Here is a 24,200-nt window from a genome sequence, read left to right on the forward strand (position 1 = left end):
ACTTGCCAGAAATGGTGGGGGAAAAGAGAGAAGAATGAACCTGTTTGTTACCTTTTGTCTCAAAAGAAACTTTATTACCACTCTTGAACACGACACTTTTTCATTCACCTGGGTTGGGAAATCTTTTACCTCACAGTTGATCAAACCACTTTGAAAGTCTTTAACCGGGTTCCGGGGATTAACTTTGAGTTATTCGTCACCAAGCCATCTGTCGTGTCGTTATGTGTTCAAGAGGTCTGCAAGCAAAACTTTCATCTGCAAAATACTTGTCATCCATTTGACCATCCCTAAGTCAGTCCTTACAGCAACATTTCTTCAACTTGAACAATGATTTCGTGTTGCGGGCTTGCCTGCAACGGGTCGCTTTCTATCGACATCGACACATTATCTAGAAAGATGACTTAGGAATCGACAGTACCTTGAAGTCTGCATGCATCAATGGCAGGTTTCTCGCCTTTGACGTCAGTTTACATCATTGACTTTCGATCAAAGGATTCCGTGAAGTGTTCGACATCAAAACATCTATTCACATTTCACGGGTTGTGCTTGGTACTTTGAGAACCATTGACATTACTAGTGGTCTCTCTCACGCTTGTTAACAGTTTACATCATCGGCTGGTAATCAAGTGGTTTCTAACATGTTCGACATCAAATCATTTAATCACATGGCTAGAATCGTACCAATTCGGGAAGTAGAAGTGAAGACCCTGGATCTAGTTTCTACCATCCAGGCTGCGAGGAGTTTTGTATTCATTATCTATGTAGACTAATCATAAACAGATGGCTGCGTCCATACTGTGTCTACAAAAGTCTATAAAAAATGATGTACTGCAAGATCATTCCTGTATCAGAATAGTTAGTCCATTAGTTAAAGTTTTGAATCTGAGTATGGGAATGCCTACCTCAGTGATGATATAATCTTATACATGTATTTTGTGTTGAAAATTGCAGGTTCCAACCAGGTCATCCACAAGACAATCCTTGAAATGATAAAGTGCTTCACCCTTCCTAGAATTACAAAACCCTAATCTATTCCAGGCTTCGCACTTTAGGGGGCAATCTGTTACACTAAAAAATGTCACCATGACTATTTACAGTTAGTATGGCTCAATCAACAGTCATGCTACCCTCTTAGGCAAGTCTTATGCCTCTGCTATCCATATCAAACTCAAAAAAGAGAGAAAGTCTTGTAAAAAATGTGTTTATCTCTGGGGACGCAGGTTCTCTCAAGCCTTACCTGCGGGGACGCTCACAATGTTCACAAAGACTGCGTCCTTGGACGCTCTGTATGTTAAGGGACAGGTGCGTCCTTCTGTAAAAGGCAAAATGCGCAAGTTTCATCTTAAAAAAGTTACTTGTGTTTACTTCTAGAACTTTCTAGAGGTCGGTTTGATGAAATGGATGCACCTCCAGTTGGTTCATGTATCCCTATTAAGGAGGAACTTATCCCATCAATAAGGGAGCTATCCCACCCAAAGAGGGGGATTATCCCATTGATGGTGGACCTGAATAACCTCTTTACAACACTATAAATAAAGGCATTGAGCCAGAGGGAGAGGAGGTTGAAGCTATACATTTTCTTTGGGTAAATGCTGCAGGAATTAGGACTCCCATTTAGAACCTTGTGAGGAGAGATTGTCTTTGCTTGATTCTACTGGGAAGTGGGTGAGCTTTGTCAAAGTAGAGGAAAACCCTTGATGGACCCTGGGAGGAACTTGCACAACACCAAGGCCAGGTTGTAAGAGTTTCTTTGTTTCGTTATTAATACAAACTGGTTCATTTTTCTCAATAGCTTGTGTTAATGAGTTATTTCATGTGTTCCTTGGTCTGCATGTTGAATATATGTTTTATTATATGAGATGCAAGTGCTTGGTAATTGTTTGATTGTTTGTGGTTGCAGGAATTGATGTGAAGGAGGAGCTCATCCGGATCGGCAAGGACGGACTACAACAACAGCGTTTTGGAATAAGGTAAGCCTAAACACTTGTAGTTTTCATGTTTTAAAAGGTGTATTTAGAGAAAGATCGCTCCATTTTGTCTTGTTTGTCGCTAGAGAGTTTAGACTCCTAGGGAGGTCAGTTGTGTCCACACAAACGACTTTTTCTGCCACGACAAGGTCTTCTCCATATTGTAGTTGTATCAAGTTGTATTCTTCCACTCATATTTGCTAGTATCAATAAAGAATCCCTATCCTGTTCATGAGATGTTTTGATCTCATGTTTTTTATGATTCATGTGTAATATATCATGATTTATATTTTTGTGCTTAATGATCTAACATGTTTATTATGCATGCAATTTGAACTACTTGTTATGTATATGTTTCTATGAATTTTGTTACAATTCTTATCACTTTGGAGGAAGCAAAGTGTTTGGACCTTGTTATCACAATAAACACTTCAAATTTTAATTTTTTAGAGAATACAGACAGTTGCAGTGTCCATGTTTAAAAATGGGAATAAACGGGGAAAAATTTCTTATAATGGGGGTGTCAACGTTTTTTAAAATCTGATATGGTATTTTCAAAGAAATCACTGACAACGAGGGTAGCAAGATTTTTCGTTTAGGCTAATAGCACAATTTTCAGAGCCAAAATGAGTTTTCAAATTTGAAAAGTGTGGACTATGATGACCATGTCACATCAGCAATTTTATTTTAATGTGTCTCCATTGTTTTTAAAGTGGAAAAGTACAGGGTTAAATCATGTTTTATCCACTGTAACTAGTAAAATATCCATGTCACATGTTCTTTCATATTATTGTCACTCACTGCATTGTGGGTTTAAATTGGTCAAGGTTGCATGAGAGAAACAAAGTTAAAGCCATTTTTTAGGCCACAAAATCCATCAAAACTTAACCAAACCCTCCTCATTGCGAAGTCCTTAGAAACATCTCTCCAATGGTATAGGGAATTCCAAAAATGGACTCCAAGAGTAGAAGATAAATAATTTTGAAGATTACCTTGGAAAAGCCCAATTGATAGAGAAATGACTAATTGTAGAAGACAAATCACAACCGGAGGTCTGAGGCTGATCAAAATCGAAAATCAAGCTTGCTAGAGGGTAAGGAGCAAAAGAAGAAGTATAAATAGCAATCCACTGATTTTAAATATCGTATATCAGTAGTTGATGAAGCAGGGCCCAGTATTCATCGACGATCGACGGGGTTTTAAGTCCCAAAACTATGTAGTGGGGCAATATTGCGATGCAGGCTTAATGTTGTGGGGAAGCACTGAAAAAAATTAACAAAGGAAATGCTTGAAAAAACCAAGGTGGGTGACCCCCTTTCTCTCTCATCCACGTGGCATCGACGATCAGCGATCGGTGGATCAATGGGTTTCAACTTAAAAAGACCTGCAAACTCTTGATATTGCGATAAAGCGGTGCATTATCTGGGGGACGAGGAAACTGAATGCAAAGGAAAGCATGAAAAAATAAGGCTCAGAGGGCCTCTTTCTCTCTCCTCGAAGGGGCCATGTCATGACCTCTGGTTGGTCCATTGAGCTAATATGGTAGTTGACATCATCGATGATGTGGCAAGTATAGATGATCACGTGGTGGTGGATATGTGTCACCCATTTTTGGCATTTTCAGGGGTCCAATGGGACCTTTTCTGGGTTCCATGTAGCACCACTCACAGGATGTCATGTGGCAGTGATGACATCACCCATCACAATCAGCAATCGATGATCACACGATGTAAATCTTTCTCTTCTGCTGAATCTCCTTCCCAGCTGCGATTACGATAAGAAAAGGGCCCCCTCGGATGTGATTTTCAATAGGATATTCTCCATAAAGATATTGCGTCTAGACTGTCAGCCCTCGTTAAGGAAAAAGTTAAAGGGTTCTCCCTCTTCGTGCTTTTGATTACAATAATAGAGAAATAAGGCCCCTATGTAGTTGTTGAGAGCCTCAAAACTCAGAGGATTATGACCTTTGTTCCAGCCCCTGACCATTCGTGGAATGTTACAGAAGAGGTTGAAAGCATAAGGGGCTAAGGGGAAAATTAAAATTGCCTGCCTGTTTCATCCATTTTTAGTATTTAGATGCCCACAACTGAGAGATTTGGCTATCACACTTCAGTGAGGCACCGTTAGTGCAAGACAGAGGGAAAAAGGGCATGATGAGTTGGCAGTTAAGGCAGACAATGACCAGAAACCAACCAAGAGAGGATTAACCATGACTTAGTAGGAACACGCTGAGACCAAAGACTAGCAAAGAATAGTGGCATGAAGATATTTCCAGAAACCATCATTTGAGTTTCAATGGATTAATTATGTATTGTTGTTTTGTTCACTATATTGTTATTCTATTTTCCTTTCAAGAAAGGAATCTTCGTATTGTAATAGTTAGAGGATTCACATTGAGAGACCCATCCATACAGACAGCTCTAACTTTAGCCTGAAAGATATTTTTTCCATCTAATTTTCTTGCCCTCCCTCTCATTATAAAAGGGAGGAAGAAACATTGAAGAAAGGTTCTAAATTCTGGGAAAAAACTGCAGCTGCTTCTGAGGTTGTATGGATTGCATATCTACATCTTTCCTAATATGAATGAAATAGTGGTGATTCCCATGTTCAATTATTAAAGTGTGTTGTTTCTTTGTTGAATTTCCATTATGTTTGCACTTCCTCTTTGATTTCAAGCAATTGTAGTTGCCATAAATATCTCTTATATTCTTACAAATTCATTGGTGTTAAATAGTTAATACATATTCCTGTATGCAAGTATAAGATTATATCTTTAAATGTGTGCTTCCTAAAATCATAGAATTTACTCTTTATACATCCACCTATCTATCTTTAGCTAAGATAAGTATAGAAATATTGATTTTTCAAGCTTTATGTGATGAGGTAGCATTCTCCTTCTCTTCTCTCATTATTCTACAAAATCTAATTAAATTGAAAGTCCTTGATTGCTCGACCTCCACTATTTTTTACCTTATTATTGTGAGTTGTATATGTGACAGGATATTTGAAATACATGTCTTATGTCCTTGGATGAAGGAGCCAACCCATGTTGTTATATGTATAGTTGTATATTTGTAATTACTATGTGTAGAAGATGCATATGATGCCTTCGACTTCTTAAGGATAATATAAGATACACTGAATTTAGATATGCCTAGGTAGTGGTCTTATAAGAAATGCAAGGTTTTATATGGGAGAGAAAACACATATGATGCTAATAATATTCAAAATCATAACCAAGAAATGATTTTATCTTCCACTTGCCTTATGTTACCTCGATCATTATGTCGGGCCACCTCAATTTGTCATGTAAATAGTTAGTTGGTGATTAATATGGGGAATTTCACACTTGGAATTGACATATATTTTCATTCCAGGGTTTCAGGACCAAAATGCAGGGATAACGTATACCAAAATAGGAACAGTGGGTAACTTATACCAGACAGAGCCCAAGAGGCCACATTTGGTGGACATATAACTTGGTATTCTTCGTTTGTTTCATAAGGTAGGGTGGAGCAGATTCCTCTACCAATGCTTTGACTACCATGACTTAGTGGCTCAGTATCTTGTGTAAGGGTTTCAAGGGAACCATATGGAGGTGGGGGTTATGTCATTTGACGTTGGAAATCACACCATCATTGAATCTACGACCTTACCGATGGAAAGTGAGAAGATTTTTCACAGCCACATCCTAGCACAAATCAATGTTCATTTCTTCTTCAAAGAGGAACACAAAGGGAAGAATTGGAGGTCTGTAATTCAAAAAGAGTCGCTACAGGATCAGTGGTACGTACCCCTACACCTCTGTTAGCAATATTTTACCTGTGAAGGTTGGTATAATAGAGTGAACTTGTACCATTTTCATTTTCTAACTCATCTAGCTGGATAGATCAAAATTATTCCACGCTTTTACCTGTTAGAGAGCTTGAAACATATGGCTATTAGATACACAGCCTGATTTAATCCTTCATCTCATTTTATATTCCATAATGCATTAATTAAATTTTTGATAGAGAACGAGTTAGCTAAATTAGGGAGATCATGGGATCATTTCCTTTTCTGGAGAATTTTTCAATCTCAACCCACCAGGAGAAAAAGAGGAAAACCATAGATTTCCATAAAGTTGAAGAAAACAAGCGGCCAGACTCCTATTGAACCCCCTACTAGTCACGAAACCCTTGGTCCCATCTACCTCATCTGGTCCAAAGATACCTAGGGTGTATCAGAGAAGGAGTGCCCACCTTCACAAAAAAGAACCTACATTCCTAGAGAACCTAGAGGTTGGTATTGACTTTTACCATACTTCGGCCATACCCTAACAAGTTTTTGCTATAGAAACGACTCAACTAGATTATCCTAAGGAGAAATAACCTAAGGACTTGAAGGGTAAGGAACCAGAGATGGAAAACAAAGAAGAGGAGCCTTCACCTAATTTATTCAAGCAATGCAATAGACATACATACCAATTGACAAATTGAGATATAAGATTAAACACAAAAGTAACCTAGAGTTACATAAAGAGGTAATTGATGTTGATGCGATGACCCTGAAGGACCTAATTATTAATAAAAAGAAGAATCATGAAGACTCTACGAAGAGCCAAAATAAATAAACTAAGAAAAGAAGACCCATGGAGACCAGGCAGAGTACAATATAGAGGTCAGATAAGGTAGATGCATTTCTTGGAGCTACTAGTACCATCAACTAGTATTCCAAGATATTAAAACTCGGATTCCGCCTACCTATCCTATGAAAACACAATTTTCACCTTATCATTGATAATCGGTTTGGTAGTTTTTATACACATTATAATAGTCAAGAGAGATGGAAATATCATTGTCAACATTTTTGGAAATATTGACATGGCCACTGTCAGTTTTTTTAACTAAAAACTAAGTATACTGGTTGATAATAAAACGTCACAGGAGAAAGGCCAATAGTCTGCCTGTCAACACTTTTGGGGCAAGTGAGAAATGTTGACATCTCCTTTGTCAACAATATCTAAATAGGGGGAAAATTTGACCTCCCAGTTTTCAATAAAAACTAGAACATAAAACTATTAACGCTACCATCTGCATTATCAATGTCTTTTCTAGTATAACTAAAGGAAAACATGATGAAAAAAGGACATGTTTTGGTACAGTTTGCAGAGGGACTTGTTTCGCCACCAAGGAAGCTGAGCTATGCTTTAGGGAACTATTCTAATTTTAGGGAAGGAAGTTGAAAAGATATTTCATTTTTCCTAGACATAAGCATGTCTTCCTCTAATTATTCTAGGAAAGAGAATATTTTTAAGTTTGTATTTTGCATACATGAACTTGAGCAATATTTAAAATATCTCAGTTTTTCTAATTATGTGATGACTATTATATGCAAGTTGTTATCTAAACCTTATATAAGTAGTTTATCAATAATGAAACATGGTTGGAAATTATTGAAAAAAATGCTTGTAGTCTAAATATATTTGAGCAATATTGAATGTATTCACATTGTTTAATGAGAAGTTAGTAGGAAATTCATGTATTACATCTCCCTGTTAGTATTTATCTATTATATAATTGTTTTATTCCATGTCTAAAAACTTTAGTTCATGATATTGGATTTCATTGATGCTCCTCTCCTAACTTATGAGTCATTAATATTTGTTTCTCTAGCCATTTAAAAAATTGTGTTTCCTTCCAGTCCTCCTTTCTTCTAAATCTCCCAAACAGTCAAAGGACTTGTTTCTTTCATAATTTTTACAATGTTCTCATTAGATATGTGATATTTTTCTTAATAGTTGGACTCCATGCCAAATGCTAGGTGTTGAAGATCACCCAACCAATTTATCCCTAGACCTAAATCTGGTCACCTAAACGCAATTGCAGAAAATTGTCTACTACAGTGACCATAGGGTAGTTGAGTTTTACGAAGATATCCCTCTACGGCTCTAAGGCCTAGATTTAACCTAAAAGAGGTTCTAAGGTTACCTTAGGGCTTTTCCGTACCACCAGGGTTTTCCTTGAGTGATAACAGACCCTACGGGATGGACATCAAATGTAGGACCTACATGTACTTCTCTTCAAACCAACTTTAGAAGTTTTCATAGTTTTCTTTCTTGAATGTATGGTTCTTGTTTATATTCTGACTTCAATTTGTTGAGGTTGGAAACCCTTACCTTAGGGAATTTTCTCTCACCAACATGAGGGAGCACCTCCAATTAGAAAATCAGAAGTTAAGGGAACAACTCTAAGAGAAGGAAGCACAAATTGACACCATGGAAATCTTGGCCATGGAGGCCATCAAGTGCAGGTATCCATCTAAATCATATTCAACATTCCTCAAAAAATAATGGCTGCAATCTCAAATAAAAAACTTGGCACAATATGGCTCTCTCCTATTTCAGAACTATAGGAAGTTCATTGATTTCCGCCAACAGGTCAACATTGAAGATAGGGTCAAATTAGTTGATTTATATATGCACAATATGATCCTCATGAACATGAACTTTTGGGAGCCTAATTAAAGGTCAGTGGATGCATAGCTAATGGCCCTACACTCTTGGCTTGTCTGTGAGGAAGTAAGGGATGAGGAAGTGAAGAATGTTATGGCGAAGGAAGGAAGTTGGACTCTATATATTAGAGCATAATTAACAAGTCCCAAGGTTGTCATAAGAACCATAACATCATCTTCGAAGACACTCAGTTAGCCCCTCTATACTTAAAGAAACAAGAGAAATAGATCCTCCATTTTGAATACATCTTTCAATTGTTGGGGACTAAGTGTTACAAGCCTAGCAAAGGAGATGGCATGCTCTGCCCCACATTCTGCAAATTAGGGAATATCACTCCCCTGAAAGGTAGACGAATGCCCTAGAGTGAACCCCATTATACAAGATAATTTTTTAGGGGTTGAATATCATTTAGATACGGTTAAATCCTAGTCCTCCCTTAAATCTTATTCCTCCCTTACTTAGTAGCAGAGGAACAAAGGGAGTGGGGAGAAATAGAAGAAAATGTATTTTTTACCCACAAGAAGGTGATGGGCCTCTAAATTAGACACAAATTAAGGCATATATAGCCTTTCTTAGCCACTTGAAGGCTATATTAAAACTCTCCTTCTACACTTAAAAATGCTTTTTTAACTTTAATATGTTCTTAGGAAGGCTAAGAGATGATTGCATATTATGTGGTTAATATTATTTCTTTTTGAAGAATATTGTGAGAATATTAGGCATATTATGAAGATTTGGAGGAGGAGATAATATAGGAACTTTATCCCTAGTACAAGAGGATCAAGATTGGATAATAAATAGACATGATATTATGAAATTATTTTACAATTTCTACAGGTCCAATGATTGAGAAAATCTAGGAACGTGTTCCTTGACATTTAATGCAAATTTCTAGTGTTGGGAACCAAATTCACTATTTGAGGGATTTTCGAGGGGAAAGCTTCCTTCTTTCAAGGATAATGCTCCCTTGTCATTTTTTATAAGCCAATTTGAATTTTACTCTAGAGGGATGTATTTTTAGTCTTCTTGTGGAAACAACTTGTACTTTTGCAGCTCCACTTTCATTTCTAGCAAGGATGCACTCGGATTGATTCAAATAATGAAGCTTGGTGCTATTTTTATCTTCTAAAGCTTATTAAAAATCATAGGAATTTAATTATCCTTGGGCTTGGCCATTCCAAGAGCCTCAGATCCCTTTTGTATAATTTGATTTTATTATTTTCACCTCTTATTCACATGCATCTCTTATTCTTGTTTTTCCTATTTTTGCACTTAGTATTGATGCTTATTTTAGTGTAGCATTGGGTTAAATGCTTGAAGTGGGTTGTTTTTCAATTATTTTAAAAATTCAAAAGAATGATTCATTATTATAATAGCTATTAAAATTCATATTCATCATTGAGCTACTTGGATTGGTTTATGAGCTCACAAATCTAGAAATTATGGAAGTCCCTTGTAGCAAAATGTAGTAATTGTCTGCTATTTTTTAGAAAATGTTAGTGAGTTTAAATTGACTTGAATACAATTTTATTAGGTCATAAAATCAATAAATTTAATATAAAAATTTACTCCATTTCATTTCCACTTGATTAGGTTTGGAATTTGATAAGTTAACTAGCTCACTAGTTCTTGCATTTCCAAATTTTAGAATAGTAATTTTCTGCTATTTTTTTAACACGTGTTAAAAAGGATATTTTGGAGTGATTTAAATTGTAATGGAGACTTAAGACATCCAAATTAATAGAAAAAATATTCCATCCCATTTTAATTTGATTTACTTATTCACTTAGAAATATTCTCTCTCATGTATCATTATTGGCCTCTTGTAGCAATTGCCTGTAGCAAACCTATAACATCACTTTCCTTCACTAGTTTTGATCCCCATTGAAAATTTGACTTATTTTATATGAATAGTAACCCATAGGTTATAAATACAGGATTGGTAAAGACCAAAATTTTTCCTTTTTACGCCTACAACACATCTCAACAATTTGGGCTAATGGACAGATTTATGAATTGGATAACACAATAATGATTTCCTTGATTCCCACATAAAGCATCTAATGAATTATTCCAATGTATATAACCTCTTTGGAATGCAGTGATTGATTAAATTCTCTTCCATGCATGATAGATTAGTTTACTTTCTTTCTTCTTAAGTTAAGACTAGGTTCCCTTTTCAATGCAACTTTCACATCCTATAATTAGGCTAGTGTTTGATTTCCATTTTCGAAATTAGCTTAGGCTAGATTTCATGATATTCACTCCATTACATCAGATCAGTGAAAGAAAGACACATTTTATGATGCACATATAGTTTTGAAATACCTTAAGTTTTTACGAACCCCAGGTTGATAAAATTTGGTAGCCTTGGGAGTTGCAACATTCTTATTGCAATATTGAGGCTCGTCACTTTTTTGCATCGTTGCCTAGGAGGTTTCAAAGTATGCATTTTTTTTTATTCCATATTTGATTGATTTATTTTAATTTATGCAAGAACATAAAATTTTTTAGGCATATTTCATTTCAAAAACATAAGATTGCATTCCAGTAGCATTCTTATTCCAAAAAAGTTTTAAAATACTTCTCCAACACCAAGCCCCCCCATTTCATCATGTGGTGCAGTAAGAGCCGCATCATCATCCACCTTTTTAGGTAGAAGAGGAAGAGGTAACAAAGAAGGTAGGCTAAATGGATGGAAATGATTACAATGAGGAAGATCCTATTGGATTTCAAATTCAAGATATTGATAACAATGTTCATATGAAGAACATCACTTTGTCTTTCTTTCCCAACTTCCATGGTATGAGGTGAGAGGATTCAAAAACCTTTCTCTTTGAATTTGAAATTGTTTGTAGACCTTATGGTTACTTATTAAACACCCAAAAGTTGAGATTATTTCCAGCAACAATGAAGGATAGAGCTCTTAAATATTTCATGTGTTTAGGGACTAATTCAATAAGATCATGTAATGATATGAAAAAGATATTTCTAGAAAAATATAAAGATCGTGATCTTAAAGAATAAATAATTATAATGAATCAAAAAGAATATGAGAGCCTTGAGGATCTAATTGAGAGGTTCATGTTTCAATACTAAGAGGGAATAATTACATCATTTAGGATCTGGCTCACTAAAATCCCTCTTACTTAGAACAATTACGGATGAGTGGATTGAAATCCTTTATCTGATGAGTATAACTAATGTATAACAATTATCATTTGAAGAAATTTATGAAACATGCAAACATGTATCAAGAGGAATGACAAGAGGAAGTAAATCATCATCAAGATTGGTAAGTGAAGATGAACTTGGAAATTTGTTTGTTGACTTTAAAATAGAAATTCTTAGCAATGTAAGTGAACAAGTAGAAATGTTAAGAATGCAAGACCAGAAAAAAGAAGATGTTGATATTTATGTTGTCCATGAAAAACAAATGATATTAAATATGTCCCATGGTTACTGAGGTTGAAGGATGTTTACCAAGAGTACATGAAGCTAATCAATCACCAAAAAGGCTATCTTATGTAGCTCAAAAAATACCATGGAAGTCTAGTAAACCTAGTATGATGCAAGAGCCTAATTAATAATTCCAAGGTTATGCACATCCATCTCAAAATAATTGAAACACACCATTTCCTTGGAAGCCTTAGCCATGTCAACCCCAAAACCAATATTGGCAACAAGGTTGTCAAGGACCTTATAGGAGAAATCCACAATATGCTCAATATCGTCCATACCCAACTGCATGTTATTATTACCATCAACCTCCACTACAACCACAACCCCGACCACATAAATCTCAAATATCTCCTCCCACTCCACTACCTGTACCACCATTTCCAATCCCACACAAGGAAGTACCTCAACCCACATACAATATGAAAGTACAAGACTTTGTAACATCTCCTCGTGATCTCAATGGTATTGATCTTATCTCAGGAACATTATTGCAAAAGAGAGATTCTCTTGATATAATTGAAGGACGATATCCACAAAAACGAGATTCAGATGAGAAGACTAAAGAATCATGGGATGCACTTCATGAAGAGAAGACATCAAAATTAGAGATTGAGAAAGTTCCCTCATGTTTAGCATCAGATACTCCATGTGTTCAAGATACTAATCAACAAAAAGAGCAATATTTGCATATCATGGTAGAATAAGACATGAAGAATGATCCGGATAAGAAAGCGAATCAAGGGCATCAAAGTCATATTGAGGTTTGGTTCTAGAAAATCAATAAGATGAGGCATCACTCCCTTCTTCAACAATACTTGATATCATCAAATTCAGAGAATTTGGTCTCTAAACTTTGGGTACATGTAAAAACATACATTTCATGCCTACACATGAGTTTATTTGTCATCTTGACGTGCACATGGCTCCAGTGGAAGTATTTTGATACTTGAAAAGTATTTTGATTTTAATTAGAGTAGGATATATAAAGAAGTAAAAAATGAAAAATAAGAGGAAAAAATAAAATCTCAAGTGAAAACCTCCTTTGAGGAACCTAAGATTGGTTCATTGATTGAAAACCTCCATGAGGTGATCAATGGGTTGGAAAAAAATATAGAAGAAATAAGATCCTAAGTGAAAACCTCTTTTGAGGCACTTAGGCAGACCTACTAGTTGAAAACCTCATTGAGGCAACTAGTAGGCCTAAAGAAAAAAATGAAAAATTAAAAAAAAATTAAAAAAATAAAACTATTCGCTTCATGTATCTCTCTTTGATGAGTGCAAGTTCTCTCCAACATTTGCAAGCAATAAAAACAAGTTATCTACCAAAAGAAATGTTGATCAAAATCCTAGTCAAATAAAGTCAAACGTGGGCTTTTTCCTCCTTTGCTTAGATGCTCAAATAATAACAAGGCCATGGAAATCTCTCACCCTCATCTATTTCCAACAACCACCCATCATTCCAAATACTTATACATTTTTATCATTTTCCTAAAATTCTACAGGAGAGCTATATTTTGCTACAGGAGACTAAAATACATAGAGAAGAATTTTTTTTTTATCATATCTTGAAAAAAATTGATCAATTGGTCGAGATGTTTCATGGGGATATGCATATGGATGATGGTAACATGGTTAAGAAATTTCATCAAATTCTAGGGCACACTTTTCAAGAAATCGACCTCCATCACCTACAACCATCTTGATTTTTTTGTTGGGATTGGTGCATCCATTAGACAAGATTTGTTTATGGGGATGTTCTAAGGATGATGGAAACATGCTAAAAAAATTTCAGGTCAATTGAGTCTACCATTTTAGAGGTAGGGATAAAACAATTTTTCTACAAGAGGTTGTCCTAAAATACTACAAGCGGGACGAGAATTGCTATAGGAGGAAGATCCAATTGGAGAAAGAGGCCAAAAGGTCATGTATTGTTTAGGAAATTTTGAGATAGGACCACAATATCCTCATCATTCATTTTCCACTCCACTTGACCTCTTCTCCACTCTAATTTTCATCCATGTCCATGAAAGGAACCCATTTTCACCCCTTCTTCAATCTCTTCAACCACAAAAAAGACCTATGATCTTTGTCAATAGATTACTCATGAATTATATGTATTTTTAAAGGAATAACATGAAGGAAATTTTGATCTTAGTGGGATCTATGTGAGTATTACTAGAAGACATGCAGTCTTGTAAGAGTTTGCACATCCCCTGCTAGACCATAGCTAGAGTTCCAGATCCGTAAGTCAGCCACCATGGATCAATTTTGAGATGATAACTTGGATCCTCAAGAAACTACAATACATTTTGTTAGTTTTTACAAGATTATTTATCATTTAGCAAATAATAACATCGGATGCACAGAACATATACATGAACAACATACCTACATCATCAAGCATTAGCCAACAAGATAACATTGAAAGAAATACATATCTTTCTCAAGAAATTATGGAAGGCATGCACAACAACCTTACCTCTATTTAGAAAGGACATATGAACAGCTACAACACTAACATATAGGGAATTTTAGGAGTAGAGCAATAACAAAATCAACAAAACCTAGAGGACCTCCAGTAGATTATCACATGCAGCTTTAGGATCATCAAAGACAACCCCTACAATTACAACAAAATTCTGCACAAAAAAAAAGACTCATGGTAAGGAACATGTATGCAACTCTCTAACTTCACCCTTGAAACCTATTATAGCCTGAGAAGAAATCGAAAGTGTGAGAAGGAAAGTTCTTTTATAGCCAAAATCAATAGCATGAAGCCTCGGCCTTATCTAGCAAGTCACATAACTTTTCTCCAAAGGACAACTACACATGTGGGAGATAAATGAGACAAATGTAAAAGAAGATTTAAGAGAGTGGGATGTTATGATGGAGTTAAAAAGGTAGTTGGATGCCAACTCAGTTAACTCATAGCACTTTTATTTTATTTTGCATGCAAAAAAAATTGAGAAAAGAAAAAAGTAATGAAAAAATCAATAAAAAATAAAAATAAAAGAATAAAACGATGGACCCACCACCTCTTGACATGCAATGAGTAGCTGCTACAAGATTCATGTTTTTTATATAAGAGAAAACAAATTTTCTACAGGAGGAAAAAAACAACTACAAGAAGAACATATTTTCTACATGAGGGACATATTTCCTACAGGAAGGAAGAAAGGTGCTACAGGAGATAGAGAAATTTCTACAGGAAGTTAAAAAATGGCTACAAGAGAAAAAAATTTGCTACTAGGGTGTTAGATAATGATTAATGAATTGCTATAAAGTAGCAATAAAAGCAGCAGAGTTGAAAAGGGTTTGTTATAGAAATGGTAAATTCTCTAAGGGTGAAAGGTATCCAAGTGACCAGTTTGGTCATCACGTCATTCCTTTCTTTTGCTTCAATTTCTTAACCATCATTTCTTCCTCTCTAAGAAGAAAGAGCTCCATGTTAAGTGTTTTTAATTCCATAATTTAATGAGAAAAGTGAATTTAGATATATAAGCAAGGGAGATCATAAGAATTTGATGCATAATACGATGTGTCATGGCCAAGAATTTGTATTAGTAGTAAGAGGCTTGGAATTCAATGATAATGGAATTAGTAATGAGGAAATGGATGCTAAGAAATCCTTATTTTCACAAGGAAAAGTGTCATAGGAATACCAAGAAGAAAAACCGCTAGGTGTTTCCCTCACAAATAGAACCATTATAATTGAAGAATCACTTGAGAGAAAGAAGCAGCCTAAACCTACATTAGATGTTCCATGGGAAACTAAGATAGGGGAAGAAATGAAAATAGAAGAGTATAAAGAAGTGAAGCAAGAGGAGAAACACCTGGACCAACAAACAAAGAATGAAATAGGCCAACATAAATGAAGATGAATAACATAAGAATATGGATAGGTTGCTCATAGGATGAGCAACATTTTCAGTCGAGGGGGTTGATGGGCTTATAAATTTGACACAAATTAAGGCCCATCTAACCTTTCTTGGGAAATTGAAGGCTATATTAAACCTCTCCTTCTACACTTAATAATATTTTTTTTATTTAATATCTTCTTAAATAGGTTTATGTTTGGTGTGTGTTATATTCTTTCCACGACTAGTACACCTACTTATGGTTTTCTACATGGGTTTTGCACATGTTTTTTGGCATGATGGTTTTCTGCCCATGGTATTTTGTAGATATGGTAAAGGGAACTATGCTTATGTTCTATTCAGGGTTAATGGAATGGGGTTTATGATCGCTTTGGCATGTATATTTATGTATTGTAACATTGGAAGGAATATAATGAAAAATCAATCTGGTAGTCTTGGTTTTGGGATCAAGGGGAAGATCTCTGTGTATGTCTGTTTTTTGTTTTATGTTCTTGCTATTCTTTACTTTATGTTTTTAGCATTTGTATGAAGGTAATTTATATATGGGGTTAAAACCTACAGTTTATAGATGATTGCATATTATGTGCCTAATATTATTTATTTTTGAAGAATATTGTGAGAATATTGGGCAGATTGTGAAGCTTTGGAGGAGGAGATAATCTAGGGACTTCCTCCATACTATAGGAGGATCAAGACTGGATAATAAATAAATAGGATAGTATTAAATTATTTCACAAATTCTAGAGCTCCATTGATTGAGAAAATCTAGGAATGTGTTCCCTGACATTTAATGCAGATTCCTAGTGTTGGGAACCAGATCCACTATTTGAAAGATTTTGGAGAGAAAATATTCCTCCTTGCAATGAGAATTCTTCCTCATAATTTTTTATAAGTACCAATTCGAAGTTTCCTCTATAGGCATGTATTTTTAGTCTTCTTGTGGAGAAATTTTTTATTTTTGTAGCTCCACTTTCATGTTTGGGAGGGATGTACTTGGATTGATTCAAATAATGAAGTCGTGTGCCATTTTTAGCTTCTAAAGCTTGGTATCCTTCATAGAAATCTTGGTATCCTTGGGATTTTCCATAAATGGAGCCTCAAATCCCTTTTGTAAATTTTTATTTTCTTCTTTTCAATTCTTATTCACACGCATCTCTTATTCTCATTTTTCCTATTTCTGCATTTAGTATTGATGCTTCTTTTGTTTTAGGATTCGGATAAATGACTAAATTAAGTTTTTTGGTAGGTGATTTAAACATTCCATAGAATTATTAATCCTTATAATTGTTTTTAATATTCATATTCATCATTGAGTTACTTGGATTGGTTTACTAGTTCACAAATCTAGAATTTCTAGAAGTCCCTTGTAGCAAAAACTAGTAATTTTCTGCTACTTTTTAGAACATGTTAATCAGATTTGATTGGGTTATTCCACCTATATTAGGTCATAAATAATTTCAATTTAATAAAAAATATTACCTGATTTAATTTTCACTTGATTATGTTATGCATTTGATAGGTTAAATAGCTCACTAGTTTTTGAATTTCCAAATTTTAGACTAGTAATTTTCTTTTATTTTTTAGCACATGTTAGCAGGGGTATTTTGGAGTGATCCACTTGGAACAGATCCCTAAGACATCCTAATTAATAAAAATAAATTCTCCATCCCATTTTACTTTTACGTAGGAATCTAGAAAGATTCTCTCTGATGTAGCATTATAGGCCTCATATAGTAATCACGTGTAGCAATCAGCTCTAGCAAACTTGTCGCATCACTTTCCTTCACTAGTTTTGATCCCCACTAAAACTTTTACTTAGTCTAGACTAATAATGACCCATAGGATCTAAATCCATGATTGTGGAAGACCAAATACCACTTAGTATTTTTCTTTTTACCTCACAACACATCTCAACAATTTGGGTTAATGGACATATTTATGAATTGGATAGCACAATAATGATTTGCTTTATTTCCACATGAAGTATATAATGAAATATATCACTTTATATAACCTCTTAGGAATGGAGTTATTGATTACATTCTCTTTCATGCATGTTATATTAGTTTTCTTTCTTTATTCTTAAGTTAAGACTAGGTTCCCTTTTTAATGCAACTTTCAGAACCTCTAACTAGGCTAGTGTTTTATTTCCATTTCTACAATTAAGTTTAGCATTTACATTTGAGTAAATAGAATTTCCATTTCTAAAATTAGTTGATCTTGATTTCATGATATTCACTCCATTACATCAAATCAATGAAAGGGGGACACATTGTATGTTGCACATATAGTGTCGACACCTCTTAGGTTTGGACGAACCCCCAGTTAATAATTTAAGATGGTATACTTGGGAGTTGTAACATTATTTTTGCAATATTGAGGCTCGTCAGAAGTCATACATTCTGAGGTGCCTTGGGATGTCACAGAGGCTACCATGACCATGTTTTCACTACAAATCAGTGAGAAAGTTTCTTAGAGGGTGAGAAACACCTTTAGAATGGGGGTGATGATGGGTCCCATAAATAGGTACATCATAAGGCCCATTTTTCCATCCTCCGGCCTATAATTTCCTTTCTCGTCACATTTATTAACATATTTTTAGCTATAATGTGCTTAATACCAAGGCTAGAGGATTTTATTCATACCTTGTGGCCTAATGTGGTTAATGTGTATGAAAAGAGTGCTTTTTATTTCATTTACTATGCATAGGCATGGTTGAGGTAGTTGGAGGAGATGTAGGAGGATTTTACCTTGTATATATTCACCTACAACTTGAATTGATCCCTAATATCGTTCATCTACAACTTGGGTATCTACTAGAAGTCGATGCACTCAAGGAATTTTGAGGATGTAAGAGATAGATCCAATTTGTTTAGATATTTCAGAGAGAAGTAGTTAAATTTCCAAGGAGACTACCCCTAAGTCATTTTTTTATAATTAAAAAGCCTAAGGTCTCAATAGGATTCAAAATTTTGGAGTGAATAGGAGCTATAAAGAACTAGGAGCTTGAGACTACCATTTCATTTCCTTTGCATGATGTACCTGGACTCTATTTTATGTCAATGAAACTCTTATTATTATCTTTCATATGGGTTTGTTTCATATGGTTGGGTCCCCCTAGGTTAGGGCCCAACCTAGAGGCTCTAGTATCTCTTTGTGTATTTTATCCATGCATTTCCTTTTTTAGTAACATCTCTTTCCTTTCTTGATAGAAATTTTATAATAAAAGTTTCTCATTCATTTCTATCTACCACCTCTCTTGTTGGAAGTGTGGTTTAGGAATATGCATTAGCAAGCCAAAAACGTGTGGCTACTTTCCTCTGCAACTGCTATACCTTAGATTAATTCTCTTTTATAGACATTGTTTTCTGCATACGTAGAGATTAACTCACAATATTATTTAAGATTTCATGGATGTAGGTCATATTCATGCTACAAGCTAGATTTTATTTTGATGAAAAAAGGATTCAACTTGTCCTGTTTTACTTAGTTTCATAAAATTCAACTCATCCTTTCTTGTTTAGTTCATTTTGCTGCAATTTGGTCATTATTTTGACATTCTTTTCAACTTGTATTGTTTATATACTACTAGTGTATTACAATATTGGCATATGCATCTTGCATTCCTCATACCATCATCAACCTCTTTCTCCTCACCTCAAAACTCCCTCAAAAATCTGCAACTGAAAGTAAATTTCTGGGTCATTAAAGGACAATGTGTGCATTTGTTTTTGTGCAAGATGGGCCTATGATAAGTGCTAAGCTTGGAAAAATCCTCAAACATCCTTCATATAGCCCCATATACCCTTTACCACCTTTATATCACATTTTCCACCCTCATAATGCTCACATATCTAATCATGTAGCAAAATAGGGCAACTTTTTAGCATCTTGTAGCATAATGTAAAATTGACCTGATTTTCTCCAAGGGCTTCATTTTTACCTCTTAGCCTTGAATAATTTTCGTTAGGCTCTGAAGCCATGATTTACGAAGAAAAAAAACTACTTAAGACCTAGCTTTCCTTCACTACAACTAAATTCTATGATTAGGGTTAGAGGACATATTTGTAAATTTTAAGTTACAAAGATGACTTTCTTGATTGTCCCACAAAATGCCTAATGAACTTTATCACTAAAGATAAATATCCTTAAACGTGGTGATTAAAGGTGGATTGATCTATCCATAGTATATTAGGACCATTTCTTTTGAATTTATGCTTATTATAAGGTTTCAATTAAAAGCATTGTTATTACATAGGTCAGTTTCCTTTTCGATGCAACTTTCGACATTGTGCAATTTGATTAATGTTTATATTCATTTAAGTAGCATATAATTCACATTCTACAAGAAATTTAATGTTTCCATTTTGGCAAGTAATATATCATTTATATTATTGCAACTAGGGTTAGAATTTACATTTCGATAAGTAGCATCTTCATTCCTTTTTCAAGTAGAATAATATTTCCATTTCTATAATTAGAACAAAACTGTCTTTTTATGCAATTTCCTTTCCTTGAGTCAGTTCATAGTGTGGTCTATATATTCCTTGGTATGTTCCATTGCTTGAAGGTGGCATGATTATAACTTAACCTATTATGGATATATCGTTGTCACCTCTTAATTTTGTATGAATCCAGTGTTGGTAATTAAAGCTAGTAGACTTGGGAGCTACAACACTCGTGTAGCAATAATCAAGATCATCATAGCACACAACAAACACAAATCCTACCCTTCGTAATAATGTAAGTAATAAACATATTAAATACCTAACCCATGTTTCTCAAGACAATATAGATATATACACATCATCTAATAAATATCATATATATGGTATTTTTTAATGATTCAAATATTATCCATATGTATAGTAATCTAGGTCAGTATTGTTGTTTGGAAAATCATATATATAGAATGTAGGAAAATATTCAATAAAAACATGTAATTTAATATTAGAAATGGTAAATTTTAGGAAATATTTTTCAATCTAAACATATATATGTAAAGAAAAGGTGAATTCTTAACCAAATGGGAAAACCTTTTTTTTTTTTCAAAAAAATGTCCAAAAAATAGCTAATTGGCGAAATTTTTCCCTTCAAAAATTTCTTAAGCATACACTAGAGGGGATCAATGAATTCTACATGATAAAATGAAAAATTTCAATCATATATCTAGAGCATCATTTCAATCCTCCATGGATTTTACTTCACACTCCTCCTTAGGTTTCACCCACGAGAAAGGCTAACTTTGAATATAATATCAAATAAAAAAAGTTCCACTTTTGATGTTTGGAAGGTGGTTTAATATGTATATTTTCCTATGTTTATCCTTAATAACATATTATTTAAGGATACTTGGTGAATATGTGATAGTTTGTACCTAGACCGTAGGTTATGGTTAACTCAAAGTCCAATTCGATTCCCCAAGTTCAATTAATGAGGTAGCGCATCTCACATGATCTAATATCACCAGTAAAATATAGATGAAGATAAACATCTATGTGATTTTGTAGGGTACAAGAAGTAGTTATCATTGAACAGCTAGTGTTGAGTCAGATATTTCCATTGAAAATGGAGTAATGAGAAAATCATTGTCATTTTTCTAGGGATAGGAAACACTCATTCACAATGGTACACCAATACATCCCTCAAGCATGTTGGAAAAGTTACCAATGATGGAAAAGGTGTTGAAAGATCCTTGTGTCAATAATTGTTTATTGTGGAGCAGTTACTTGTGATCATCCACGCCCATTGTATTGTGAAGCAATTGATTTTATCTATTACATGATATATGTAAATTTTATTTTTTAACATAAAGAATTCTCTTGAAAGTTGATTTGACATTTTTTATCCTTATCTTATGCAATCATTAAAGTGGCTAATGTTTAATATTACATTAGAATCATTAATTTTGTTTTTATCTTCAAAAATTGAAATAATTTGGGAATGAATAGTGGACCATAAAGAGAGAGCATTGGAATACGAAGAGACAACCTTTCACATCAGATGCCCACATTGGAACACAAATAGTCGGCAAGTTATGTATATAAAAATATGTGCTTTGGGATGTGGGAATACTTTTTTAAGAATGACTTTGTGAGATTTTGTTCATGTATTTCCTTGAAAAGAGAGAAATAAGAAGAGGAGCATATATGAAGCAAAATTGATGAAAAGTAAAATATGAGATAAACAATAGTAAAATATGAAAATATAGATAACCAAATAGACACAAAAGAGAAGGAGATATTCATAATGAAAAATCAGGTAAGGAACAATTTAAAAATTTCTTGTATCAAGGTACTTGTGTCTCCTTTCTGGTAGTATCCTGAAAAAGAACATATTGCAACTTATAAGTGGAAGTTTCTGCTTCCAAAAAGTTATTGCTTGTAGAAGAAAATTGAGATCAAAACCTCCATTATGAAAGAGTCTACAAAAATCATTGTAAGTGGGGTTGCGTACTTCCAGCAAACAAACCTCATAAAATACATGAGAGATTGAAGCCTCCTATAGGTGGGGTCTACAATAGTCGATGCAAAAAGGGAGAGGATGCTTTCATTTACATCACAAAAATGAAATCTTAATTTTTCCCTTTATGGGTTTTCACTTATATCTAGTGTCTACATGTCCTACTTTTATGTGTTAATTCTTATGCTATGGTTTAACATTGTTTATGCGTCAATTTTTTCATGCATATGATGTATTGTTGCTCATCTAATAGTTTGTATAAATATTTAAAGGAAAGGTAAAATTTGTAAATTGATGACCATGAATGTGTTGTACTGATTCATCCCCCCTGGTCTCATAATGTTCTAATTTAAGACAATTGGTATCAAAGTTTGTTCCTTCTATCTCAACCTAATAGTTGGAAGGTACACATGGTTGAATCAAGGATCGTAAAAGTGTGCCTATGCTCAGCGCTGCAAATTTTCAGGAATGGAGAGAGAAAGTAAAATATGAATTGATAGCATGTGCACTTGAAGTCTGGAAGCTAGTACATAATGTATATAGTAAATATCACCATTCAAAACAAGTCCAATAATGGATTTATGAGGCTAAATTTGAAATTTATAATGAACTTCAAAATTTATATGTTGAGAAGGTAATAGATCTCAAATTTGTCAAAAATATATAGGCTACGTTGTAGGTCTTGCATGAATGAGATATCAGAAGTGGTAATGGAGAGAAATAAAATAAAAAAGAGAAGAAGAACAAGGTCTCAAAAATAATTTTCTTAGTTTAATGAGATCCATTCTTCTACTGTAAAAGTACGTGATTTTCATGAGGAGAAGAGAAATGAAGACCAAGCTAAGCTTAACTCAACATTGGATGAAATAGAAAGACTCTCTATTGAAAACATAATAAAAAATAACCTTCTTCACATACTTAAAGAAAACTAACATGTGTTTAAAGAGGAAATCATTAACTTGAAGAAAAAATTAGAAGAAAAAAGGACAACTAAAGATGTGATGCCTAGCCATCCAGAAGAAAAAATAGATTATGTTAAAATTTAGAGGAAGGGGTTGTCTCCATGAGAAATGAGTTAGAAAAGAGAATATCTAACTCAATTCCATCTATACAAGATAATAAGGTAGCATAGAAAAGTCCTATAAGAAATATTCCAGCAACATTATTAGTAAGGAAGCAAACATAAACAAGCAAAATAAGAAATAGGAAAGGAGTGAGTCAAAGAAAGTGTCCTTTTCAAGAAGACCACCTACTATTAGAGATGAATTTAGAAAATTTGCATGGATGCAAAGCAGGTTCTTTGCTCCCCTAGTTAATAGTATTGAATGTTGCTTCTACAATAATTTTAGATATATTGCAGCTAATTGTAGGAACAATCAAGTTAAGGTCCACCAAAAAAAGAATCAATAGAAAAGGACGTCCTCTCAACAAGCAATCAAGGAAGATCACTCCCCTCACGAAGACCATATACCATAAGGTACACAAGTTATTTATATTAAATTTTTTATTCATGCAATACTTTTTGACATAAGGTTGAACCCTATTCGGAGAAGAGCATGAGTGTGCTAAATGTAAAGGGAAAGTCATATGAGGATAGCAACACAATGAGGCATAAGTATCTTCCAAATTTTATTAGTCACATAAGATGTTATATATGTGACAGTATTTTCCACATGGTTAAATATTTCAAACTTCCATGTTCATTAATTAAATTCAAACAAAGTGACAAGATGATTCAAAGGATATTATAGAAGAAGCCAAAAAGTGATACACAAATTAGAAGGAAGATCGCCAAAATTTGGAAAAAAATAAGAAATATCAAAATGTGACTTCAATGAAATATTGAAGTCATCATGAGAACATAAGGAGCACCTTAAAAAAATGAAAGCGCCCATGAGAAAAGAAGAATCCAGAGGGTGTTTATATTAAAGTAGCAAT

The 24,200-nt window shown here is 34.2% G+C and overlaps 1 pseudogene; it reads left to right on the forward strand.

The window, feature by feature from the left end:
* Positions 1-12,629: 12,629 nt before the first annotated feature.
* LOC149218850 (protein HEAT-STRESS-ASSOCIATED 32-like) overlaps positions 12,630-24,200 on the forward strand; it is a 30,866-nt pseudogene continuing 19,295 nt past the window's right edge.

This window comes from Pinus tabuliformis, chromosome Q (assembly GCF_031772625.1).
Source record: "Pinus tabuliformis cultivar Carrire ecotype Pingquan chromosome Q, CPIR1, whole genome shotgun sequence".
Taxonomy (NCBI): domain Eukaryota; kingdom Viridiplantae; phylum Streptophyta; class Pinopsida; order Pinales; family Pinaceae; genus Pinus; species Pinus tabuliformis.